Raw genomic sequence first — 10,596 nt, 5'->3', positions numbered from 1 at the left:
AAACTCAATTTGCAGGTGATCTAAGCAGTAACAGAAAGAAATTTCAGGGTCCCTCAGCACCCAGAGCAATTTCCCTATATAGTTACTGGTACGGATCTAGTGGAGGACATCCACCATCTTGGGGAAAAGTCTTTTTGTTTAAAATGTGCTTGCAGATCCTGGCCATGAAGTTCGGTAGAGAGCAAAAAGTCTCTAAAGAAGAACATCTTCCACATCCTTTCACAGAGGATCTGCTGTTGATGGATACTCCATCTCAAGCCCCTTCAAACACACACTATGGCTCTGGTTCCTATAGCCTCTCCTCAAGAATAACCCTTAAGTCCTTAACTAGCATCATTTCCTCACTTCCTCCACCGAATTCCAAGGGTTGAGAGTAATTTTTGGGACTTTTGGGTCCCTGAAAGGACCCTGAAGCAAAAGGGCCAGTTCACTGATTACAACAGTATTTTTGTGCCCCAAGCCTATGAACACATAGATGAGGATGGCAATCAGGCCATGCAGTAATGGCCTTTCTCTTAGGCTTACATGTACAACTCATGACCAACATTCTCCTACCCCCTTTTCAGGGCTGATTAATCTCTTTGAGACTATTTGATTTACTCATCAGCCCACTTGGGATGATATCCAATAACTCATGAGAGCACTCTTCTCGACAAAGTATTGATAGAGGATAATTCAAAGAGCCAGAAAGAACGTCCCCACAGATATTTTGTTGGGGATAAGTTATTGACTAGGCTGTCATCAGCAGCAAGCTTCCCCTGTCTAGACGTGGCTGGGATTTTATTATGGTAAAAGATGAGTAGGACCTATGTACCAACAGACTGTTTTCAGGTCTCAAGGGGACCACACAATGACCCACCAATTAAACTAAGGTATATAAAGTTAAGCAGAGGCCAGATGAGTTGTCCTCAGCGTGTCTACAGCAGCTTATGGAGACAATCTGCCATGTCCTATGACACCAGTAGTCAACACAAGGTTACTGACTTTGCAATTTATGGACCAGGCTAGTAGAGATGTCAGAAAAAAACTTCAGAGGCTAGAAAAATAAGTCCTTGAGTGATTTAGTGCAGCTGGCTGAGAAAGTCTACCATGACAGGGTGACAGAAGAGGAGAAGGAGAAGAGAAAGTGAAAGGAAGGAGATGAAAGGGAGATTAAAAAACCAAAAGTGGCAGGAATGGAATTTACAGAAATTTCCCTACAGTAATTAGGGAAAGCAGAAAAGAGAGACTATTGCTACTGTCTCTGACCAGCAGGAAAGCAGAGACAACACAGCATTATTCTCAAAGCAGTTTATTCAGGAACCTTACATAATGCCCGTGAAAGTCTTTCTGTCCCTTTGTGTATCTTTTACTGTTTCTCTTTCTCCCTACCACCAAGCACAGTTCTATTATCCTGATCTCTGGTCATAGGTGCAACTGAGCAACTCACACGGGGGAGAGACTAATCTCAGGGGAAGGAGGAATTCAGGTGCTAGTCACAAAACTAGGCCAGAGTCCCAAGCATTTTCTTGGGACTGCTGCCACACCCGCTCTCCACATCTCCTTTTTTATAATTTTGGCCGAGTGAATGTCTGCCTTAGGTTGCCCCCTCTGGCAGTGCCCCTTACCCATCGTTGGGAAACAAACTGCATTGGTTCTATCCCTGTCTTAGGTTGGTGACTCGCCCAGGGAGTCTTACCCATCACTGACTACTTCTCTAGCATGCCAAGCCACACTTGAGGAGACTGCCCAGTCTCCACCACTGCCTGTTTGTTCTGCGCTGTCAAAATTGTATATGACACATGAACCAGAATGCCAGGATGTTTATGAGGACCAAACAAAGGGCTAATCCAGTTAGTCTAGCCCACCCTTTCAGCCTTGAGGTAGTGGTAGTGATACAAAATCCCTTTTAGGCCTGAATAAGGTCATAGCTCAGGGGGCCTGTACAGGCCAGGGAACAAGGTGTGACTTTCTAGTCTCCACAGCCAAATGATGCAAGGATGCATTCCAACACATGCTACAAAAACAATTATCATTACCTCAATTTAAAATCCAATCCTCAGATTGATTATACAATTGAATGCAATTACTATTCTGAGAAATATTGGTAATCATCTGAAAACATAACAGTCCTTTAAGACAGAATATTGCATGCCCAAGGGGTGCAATATCCTCATCCCAGGGTAAGAAAGGCAATTTCAAGGAGGTATTAGATGCAAAGAATCAAGGGAAAACATGTGCTGAGTGCATGAGAGGTAAAGACTTAGGGAACACTTATAAGAGCCCCCATCACAGGTCTTCAGTCTTCATAACCAGGAACATCAGCTGCATCAGGGTCATCCACAGGGTTGTTGCTCTGCTCATCATGGACCACTCTGGTCGACCTCTCTGGGATCCAAAGTGATTGTCGGTGTTCCTGAGGAAACACAAAAACAAACCCTCTCACCCAAACCAACACCGGATTGGGACCGTGCCATTTGCTGGAAAGGACATCTTTCCACATAAGCAGGCCTTTGGGAGAAACATCAGGATTGGTGTGATGCTCAGCAGTGACCCTCCCATGATTGTTTTCATTTATACAAATTAAGGTAAAAATAGCAATAGCCAGTCTCTCCCTAGGGGAAGAACCTGTGGAAGCAATTCCCCCCTTTTGTTTAACCAAACACTCTTTGAGGATGTGGTGAGCACATTCAATGATTCCTTGCCCTTGAGGATTGTAGGGTAATCTGTGAGTTACTCAAACACCCATCGTTTTGCAGAAGGACACATAAGATTCAGAAGTATAGGCAGGCCCATTATCTGTTTTCAATTCTTTGCAATGCCACAGGTGCTCCTGCCTATACTCCTTAGTACACTGTTCAAATAAAAGTTGTTTTAGTAGAGGCATGGCAGCATTGGGGTCTCCAAAATCGCGCCCACTTCATCCGCCACCCATTTCCATCATCCTTGCCACAAAGTCTGCAAACGGCTCTGTGGGTCCTTGGAGAATCTTAGTCAGATTTTCACTTACTTCTCATCTATTTGGGAGTGATTTCAAAGCTCTAGTGCCTAGGATTTTGATCTGATCATCAGGATGCAAACTAAGCCCTTCCACTCTGCCTGGGGCATAAGGAGGCAGAGTTTGTGGCCCATGAGCTGAAGGTTCAATCCATACTTTCATTTTCTCCAAACTGTCAGCTATGGTATCAAGATTGTCTTCCGACATTTCTCCCTCACTAGATACTTCGCCTGCCTCTGAATTCTGGGAGAACTCTTACCTAACCTACTTCAGAGCCTCATTTCCCTTCTCCAGCTCTGAACTACATCGTTCCTCATCTCCTATACATTTTTTCACCAATTTCCATACAGGCAGCAATCCTTTAGCTAGTACCCCTTGGTCTTCAGCAAACCGCAAATCCATTCCTAATTTTTTTAAACTAGACATTATAAGATGTCCAGATACTAGGAAAGAGGGAGCTACCTGATCCACTGCTTTTAAAAAATTCTCTACAGTCTCCTTTCTTAGCCCGATTCCTTTTGCTTTCAGCAATCCTTCAGACCTTGGCGAACTTTCTGAACTGATGTGTTTCTCACAGTGCCGGGTGCAACGTGCCCCTGTACCAGGAACTTTATCATCTCAAAATGGGAGGCTTCCTCATCCCCTTTACTGGGGAGCTTTATAGTCTCAAACTGAGAACCTTGACTGTCCCACTTACCTGGGAGCCTACCAGCTAGTAACCCTGACAACGATGAGTTCTGAACGCCGAAGGGGAGTGTCGCCATACAGGCCACCACTTGTTGCTACCATCTGCGACCAGCAGAAAAAAAGCAGTGACACAGAATTCTTCTCAAAGCAGTTTAGTCAGGAACCTTACAGCATGCCCATGAAAATGTTTCTGTCCCTTTCTGTCTCTCTTTCTGTTTCTCTTTCCCTTTCTCTTTCTTCTTCACTTTCAGTTTCTCTTTCTCCCTGCCCACAAGTGTAGTCCTATTATCCTGATATCACATCATGGGTGCACCTGTGCATCTCACATGGTAGGAGTGGCTAATCTCAAGGGCAGGAGGAAGTCAGGTGCTAGTCACAAGACTAGGCCTGAGTCCCAAGCATCCTCTTGGGACTGCTGCCACACCTGCTCTCTACTAGAGACTCCAAAGAAAAAGGGGGAAAAAAACCTTGGAAAGGACCATGGTGCATACTGCAAGGAGACTGGCCACAAGCCCAAGTGTCCCCTAACAAGTGGAAGGCCTGGTCAGGAAATCACAATCATTGGTAAAATCTTCCAAAAAATGAAGTGTTAGCCCTGGGGGAAGACAGCAATTAGGGAGGACTGAGTTTGTACCCTCTCACCAAACCCAGGATAACTCTGAGACTAGAGGGGTAGCTCACTCAATTCTTGCTGGATACAGTGACTTAACACTTGGTCATCCTCCAAGCCAATGGCCATGTTTCCAATAAAATATCTTGGGTCCAGAAAGCTACTGTCACTAAAATGTTTTCTTGAAGTACCCAAAGAACAATGTACATAGGGATGGGCCATGTATCCCACATATTTGTGGTCATTCCCAACTGCCCCTACACTCTGCTGGGGTGAGACATACTTTCCAAGATGGGGGACCAAATATACTGCTTTCCCAACAGGCCAAAACTAACTGGCCAAAAAAAGGAACCGTACATATTCTGACTACCACATAGAAGAATGAGTATAAATTATTAGAAGCCACCTTTAATTTGAACCAGAATTTGACTGGGTAGTTGGAAACATTCCCATCAGCCTGTGTGGAAGCAACAGAGAGGGGCAACTCAAAGGTTATACTCCCATGTACGTAGAAATATAGGCAAAGACTACCCCAGTGTGTCTCAGGAGGCATGAGAAATAATTAAGCCACACATCTCCAGGCTCCTTCAGCTTGAGATGTGACCTAAGTGCTGTTCCTCTTGGAACACAGTTACCACCTGTTAAGAAGACAAGCATTAACCATTATCAAATTCTGTTCTGCTATCACACTTGGGGGTTTTCGGGTAGTTAAGACTGAATGCAAGTCTTACACTTGCAATAAAGGAGTTGCCCCTTGCAATAATCATCCACAAAGCTGGCTGTAGAAGAGAACTTCTGAGACTGTGGAAAAGTTAAAATGTTGTAGGTTCAGATCTATTATAATTTATCTTTGGATATCTTTATCACCCTGAATAGCGATTCCTTGGACACTTGTCTTCGAATGTAACATTCCATGACTAGCAGAATCTTTAGGAATGTATTAATAAAACCCTTCCTCCAAGGAGAAGCCCTGGAGTCACCAGAAACCTCCTAGAGCCTATAGCAAAAGTGTCCAGAATTTGCTGTAATCCTTTACCTGATGGATATACTGGTGTTTTTTAAAATGTAACTCAATTTAGGCACAGTTGTTCAAAAGTCTTTCTTTGTTGTTACTATAAAAGCATCATCATATTGATACATGAAACTTGGGGTTGTTTGATTTCAGATGCTGTGTACAAAGGACTGAGGTTTATATTTTCATATACCAAAGCAGAACTGGCTCTAAATTCTCCTAGCACCTCTCAATCCTTACCAGAAATACCCTGTCCTCAACCATGAACTAGCCCAGAAGCTTGGCTGCCCTTCACCCAGAGGTACTTCCTTATACAATCCTGACATTTGGTCTTTCCTCCCTCTTTTTTTTTCTCTCTCTCGCCTTCTCATCCTCTCCCCACCAAATGTACATGTTTCAAATTGCCATGCTCTTTCTCTCTCTCTACCCAGAGTGACTTCTCTGGTCTTGGTCCTTGAGGCTGCTGAACCTGCCCAAAAGTACCTTTCCAATATATATGTGATTTTTAAAATCTGTCTTTAATTGACACATTTATCCAAAAAGAAACAAGTTATCAAATTGAACCTAAGGCCTTCGCCCAGTCTGCCCTCATTCATAGTTGGATTAAAAGTGAACTATCTTCTATCCCTGTTGATGAAAGAATTGAGTTTTGTGTCACAGATACAAAGCTTCCATAGTCTTCAAGGGCACTGGTACAGATTTTACTGGGAGATTCCAAAAAATGGCCGTTAACAAACCAATTCACACCAACTGCCTGTGTTCTCTGAGCCTCTAGCTTCCTTCCCTTTACAACGTTAACTGTTTAAGTAGACAGGCTCAGCTTCACTGATTCTCTGGTCCACTGTGGGACTCACCTGTCCTGTGAACCTACCTGTCCTTTTGCTGTGATGTCAGGATGATTTTCAGATCAGGTCTCTGTGACCAGCCTTCCTTCTCTAACCTATATCAGTGCTTTGCTAACACTTAAGTGGAGTTACTCACTGAGCTCTAAACTCCATGAAGTTACAGAATACAGACTCTGGCTTGCTGTGGTGGCAATTCCAGTGCTGGGCCCCCTTGTCATCACTGTTGGATGAATTTCCAAGCTTTTAATTGTTAAAAATCCATGCCACAAAAGGTGATATAAGGACCTGGTAAACCCACCTCCTTTGTGGGACACATTGGACTAGGACCTCACTAACACAGAGACAGGCAACATACACCATAGAGTAAAAGGAGTGAGCATGTTACTGCCCCATGGAGGATTCTGGACACCGAGGATCATCTGTATTAGACTTGGGTGTACCATGAAAAGCATCCCTGTCTCTACCTATCAGATACTAACACTGTGGTCCCATATATGACCCAAACACATCAGGCCCTGCTTAGTAACTTCCTTACCAGTTGTCAGTTAGTTAGTTCTTGCTCAAGACTCTCACCTTGTGGATGCAAGACTCTGTTGATCTTTTGGGCAGTCATTTTTCCAATTTTAGGAAGGAGGGGCATAGACGCTGAGAAATGGCAAACTATACCCACTATTTAGAAACAGGAAAATCCCAGGGTTGGGTGGCAGAAACAGCAGCAACTGTTGCAAATGACCTTGATAGCTATAAGTTTGAGCCAGTCTTGTCTACAGAGCAAGTTCTAGGAGAGATGGAGTTACACAGAAAAACTCTATGTCAAAAAACAAGAACCAGGAAAAGGTGAGCAAGTTGCCTCCTTCCCTTGCTTTCTGAATTGGGAAAGTATTCTTTGTCCTCCAGCACCATCGTCTCTCTACCACTGCTTGGTCCCTCCCTCGCAACTGCAATACAAATCTGGCTAATGCTTTAACAATAAACATGTGTCAGGGGGAAGTAAGGTCTGAAATCCTCCTTTTCCAGGATGCCAGCTGAGAGGAGCTGAGGGAAAATGGAGAACTTACTTAAGTCCACACCTGCTAGAACTTTCCACTGTGCCTGCGACCTGGACACAGAGAGGAAGGAAGGACTGGTGTCAGGAGGGAGCTTCCAGGTAACAAGCAGATGGAAGAGCCCTCGGGATAGTGCTGTGGGTTGGAGTTTGTGATCAGGAAGGAAAAGCTGAATGGGTGGTGGATAAGACATCTATTTAGATCTAGGCAGATTTCTATTTCTTGGAGAAGCTGTGTGAGGGGATGAATGGAGGGAAGACTGAATGCCTGTGCCCCATGAGAGTCCAGGATTGTGATTGGGGGTCTATTAACTGACTGCAACTATAGGGAGCCGTATTGGATTTGGGCCAAGAGCCGCACCCTAGGAAGAGTCATGAGAGCAGAAGCCATTTTTTGGGGGGTGGCCCTGTCTTGTGTATATTTCCTAAATGGCTTGTGTGTTACCCCCATTCGGCTGCAAATTGGACCAAGAACAAAAACCAGTCACAAGCAAACAGTAATTATCTAAAAGGCTATTGGTCCTTACAGATAGAAAACCTTACAAATCAGCTTTTGTTTGAAATAGTGACCCTCAATAACGCAAAGGTTAGCCTTCCCACTGCTCAGTGATTTTAAACTGGCTGCAAAAATCTTTAAGTTTAATTAAAAAATAAATAAATCCTGGACAGTAATGGGAGTGCTCATATCCATGCTTCCCTTGGCCTGTCTAGTATGCTGTTGGTGTTTTTGTAAAATATGGCACAAACAGCTCCAAACTAAAGCAGTCACAGTACAGGCTATACTAGCTTTAAAAATGGTGTGTCACCAGCAGCTTGGTTAGCTGCTCTGAAAGATTAGTTTTAAACATGGCATATGGGTTGTCAGTTGGAGCACTGCACAGAGAGTAGTGGAATTCCAGCTGGACATTCTCTGGGAGGTATATCCAACAAGATGAGGGTTTCAGAGTCTTAGTGTTTCTCACCACCCAGAGAAATGACACGGTAGCAGGCAAGAATCTCATTTGGTGATGAGCCCAGCTGTGGTTCTGAGTAGGGCCCCTAAAATTTTGCACATGGGGAGTATGGACCTCTGCTTCCACCCATGAAAACAGTGCCAATGGAGTTGTAGAGTTGTGTTACTTCTAAGCTTTACATGGATAGTCATTAATCAAGAGAGGCTCAACTTCTACAATCTGATAAAGTAATGTCATCTGGCCCCTACCCTTTCGGCCCTGGGCTCTTAGGAGGAATGATAAACTGACCCAAGGTAGCCATACTCACTGAAGGGCAACTTTCTCTAGCCCCTGACCAATCTAAGACACATAGCCTTGAGGATGATAAGGTAATCCAGCAATGGGTAAGGCTTGTGTTCAAGAGGTTGATCCTAAGACAGAGATAGCTACGTCCTGCATAACAGACTGGTCAAATACTCCTCTGCCCAGTTTCTTCCCAAAGACTATAGTAGCCTTTTAAAAAAGAAAAAATATGTAGGGAGCCATATTGGATTTGGGCCAAGAGCCGAGCCCTAAGATGGTGCAGGCTTCTGCCCACTCTAACTAATATACACACAAGAGCGCAGATGCCTGTATCATGACATGTTACTGACCAATTATGATAAGACACCTCAGCTGGCATACGGGCAAGGAGGATAAAAGGAGAGATCCTCCCAGATACAGGGTTCCCCGATCCATCAAAGCATCAAGAAAGGAATCCTGAATAAACTGCTGAAAGAAAAACCTGGCCTTGTTTCCTCTTTATCTTGTGACATGAGGTTGGGTGCGACATCCAACTTCCAAAGTTTCTTCTGTGCACCCCTTTTAAGAGAATGAATAGTTCTCCCACCATAAACTAATGTGTGCTCATTCTTCATTCAGACCTACTCTGTGCAAAAAGAGGTGAGATGCATTCATAAAAGAAACCCTACTAAAGCTCAAAAAATACATTTCACCCCACACAATAATAGTGGGAGACTTTAATGCCCCACTCTCACCAATGGACAGACCATGGAAACAGAAACTTAACAAGGACACTGTAAAACTAGCAGAGAACTCCTACAGCTGTAAACAAGTTCAGCAAAGTGGCTGGATACAAATGTAACACAAACAAATCAGTAGCCTTACTATACGAAAAAGACAAACATGTGGATGAAAGAAATTATGGAACAGGTACCCTTCACAACCATCACAAAAACTATGAAATACCTTGGTGTGACTCTAACTAAGCAAGTGAAGGACATGTATGACAAGAACTTCAAACCTCTAAAAAAGGAAATTGAGGATGATCTCAGAAAATGGAAAGGTCTCCCATGCTCATGGATTGGAAGAATCAACATTTTAAAAATGGCTATCCTACTATAAGCAACCTACAGATTCAATGCAATCCCCATCAAAATTCCAACCCAATTCTTCATTGAGTTGGAAAGATCAATGTGCAATTTCATATGGAATAACAAAAGACCTAGAATAGCAAAATCCATCCTCAACAACAAGAAAACATCTGCGGGTATCACTATCCCTGAACTAAAGCTATATTACAAGGCAATTGTGCTGAAAACTGCATGGTAATGGTACAGAAATAGGCATGTGGATTTATGAAATAGAATAGAAGATCCAGAAATGAACCCTCACGTATATGGTCACCTGATTTTTTACAAAGGTGCAGTAAACATTCAATGGAAAAAGGACAGCCTATTCAACAAATGGTGCTAGAACACATTAGGCACAGGAGAAACTTTAGAACACATAGGCACAGGAGAAAATTTTCTGAACAAAACACCAATGGCTCAAGCTCTAAGGTCAAAGATTAACAAATGGGATTTAAGGAGATTGCAAAGTTTCTGTAAGGCTAAAGACATTGTTAAGAAAATTAAATGACAGCCAACAGAATGGGAAAAGATCTTTACCAACTCCACATCAGATATAGGCCTAATATCCAAGGTATACAAAGAATTCAAAAACCTAAACACAAAAGAATCAAACAACCCTATTAAAAAATGGGGTACTTCTCAGGAAGGGCTCGACATCCTAAGCCATCAGGGAAATGCTAATCAAAACAACACTGAGATTCCACCTCACACCAATCAGATAGGCCAAGATCCAAAACTCAGATGACAACAGATGCTGGTGAGGTTGCTGAGAAAGAGCAACACTTCTCCACTGTTGGTGGGGTTGTAAACTGATACAACAACTCTGGAAATCAGTCTATCAATACCTCAGAAAATTGCACATAGTACTACCTGAAGACCCAGCTATTCCACTTCTGGGCATATACCCCAGAGACAATTTAATACACAACAAAAACCACAATGTTCATAGCAGCTCTATTTATAATAGCCAGAAGCTGGAAATCACCCAGATGTCCTTCAGTAGATGAATGGATACAAAAATTGTGGTAATTTACACAATGGAATACTACTCAGCCACCAGAAACAATGACTTAACC

This window comes from Micromys minutus (assembly GCF_963924665.1).
Source record: "Micromys minutus genome assembly, chromosome: 27".
In the NCBI taxonomy this organism is placed as follows: Eukaryota; Metazoa; Chordata; class Mammalia; order Rodentia; family Muridae; genus Micromys; species Micromys minutus.
Note: the sequence above shows the minus strand (reverse complement) of the source record.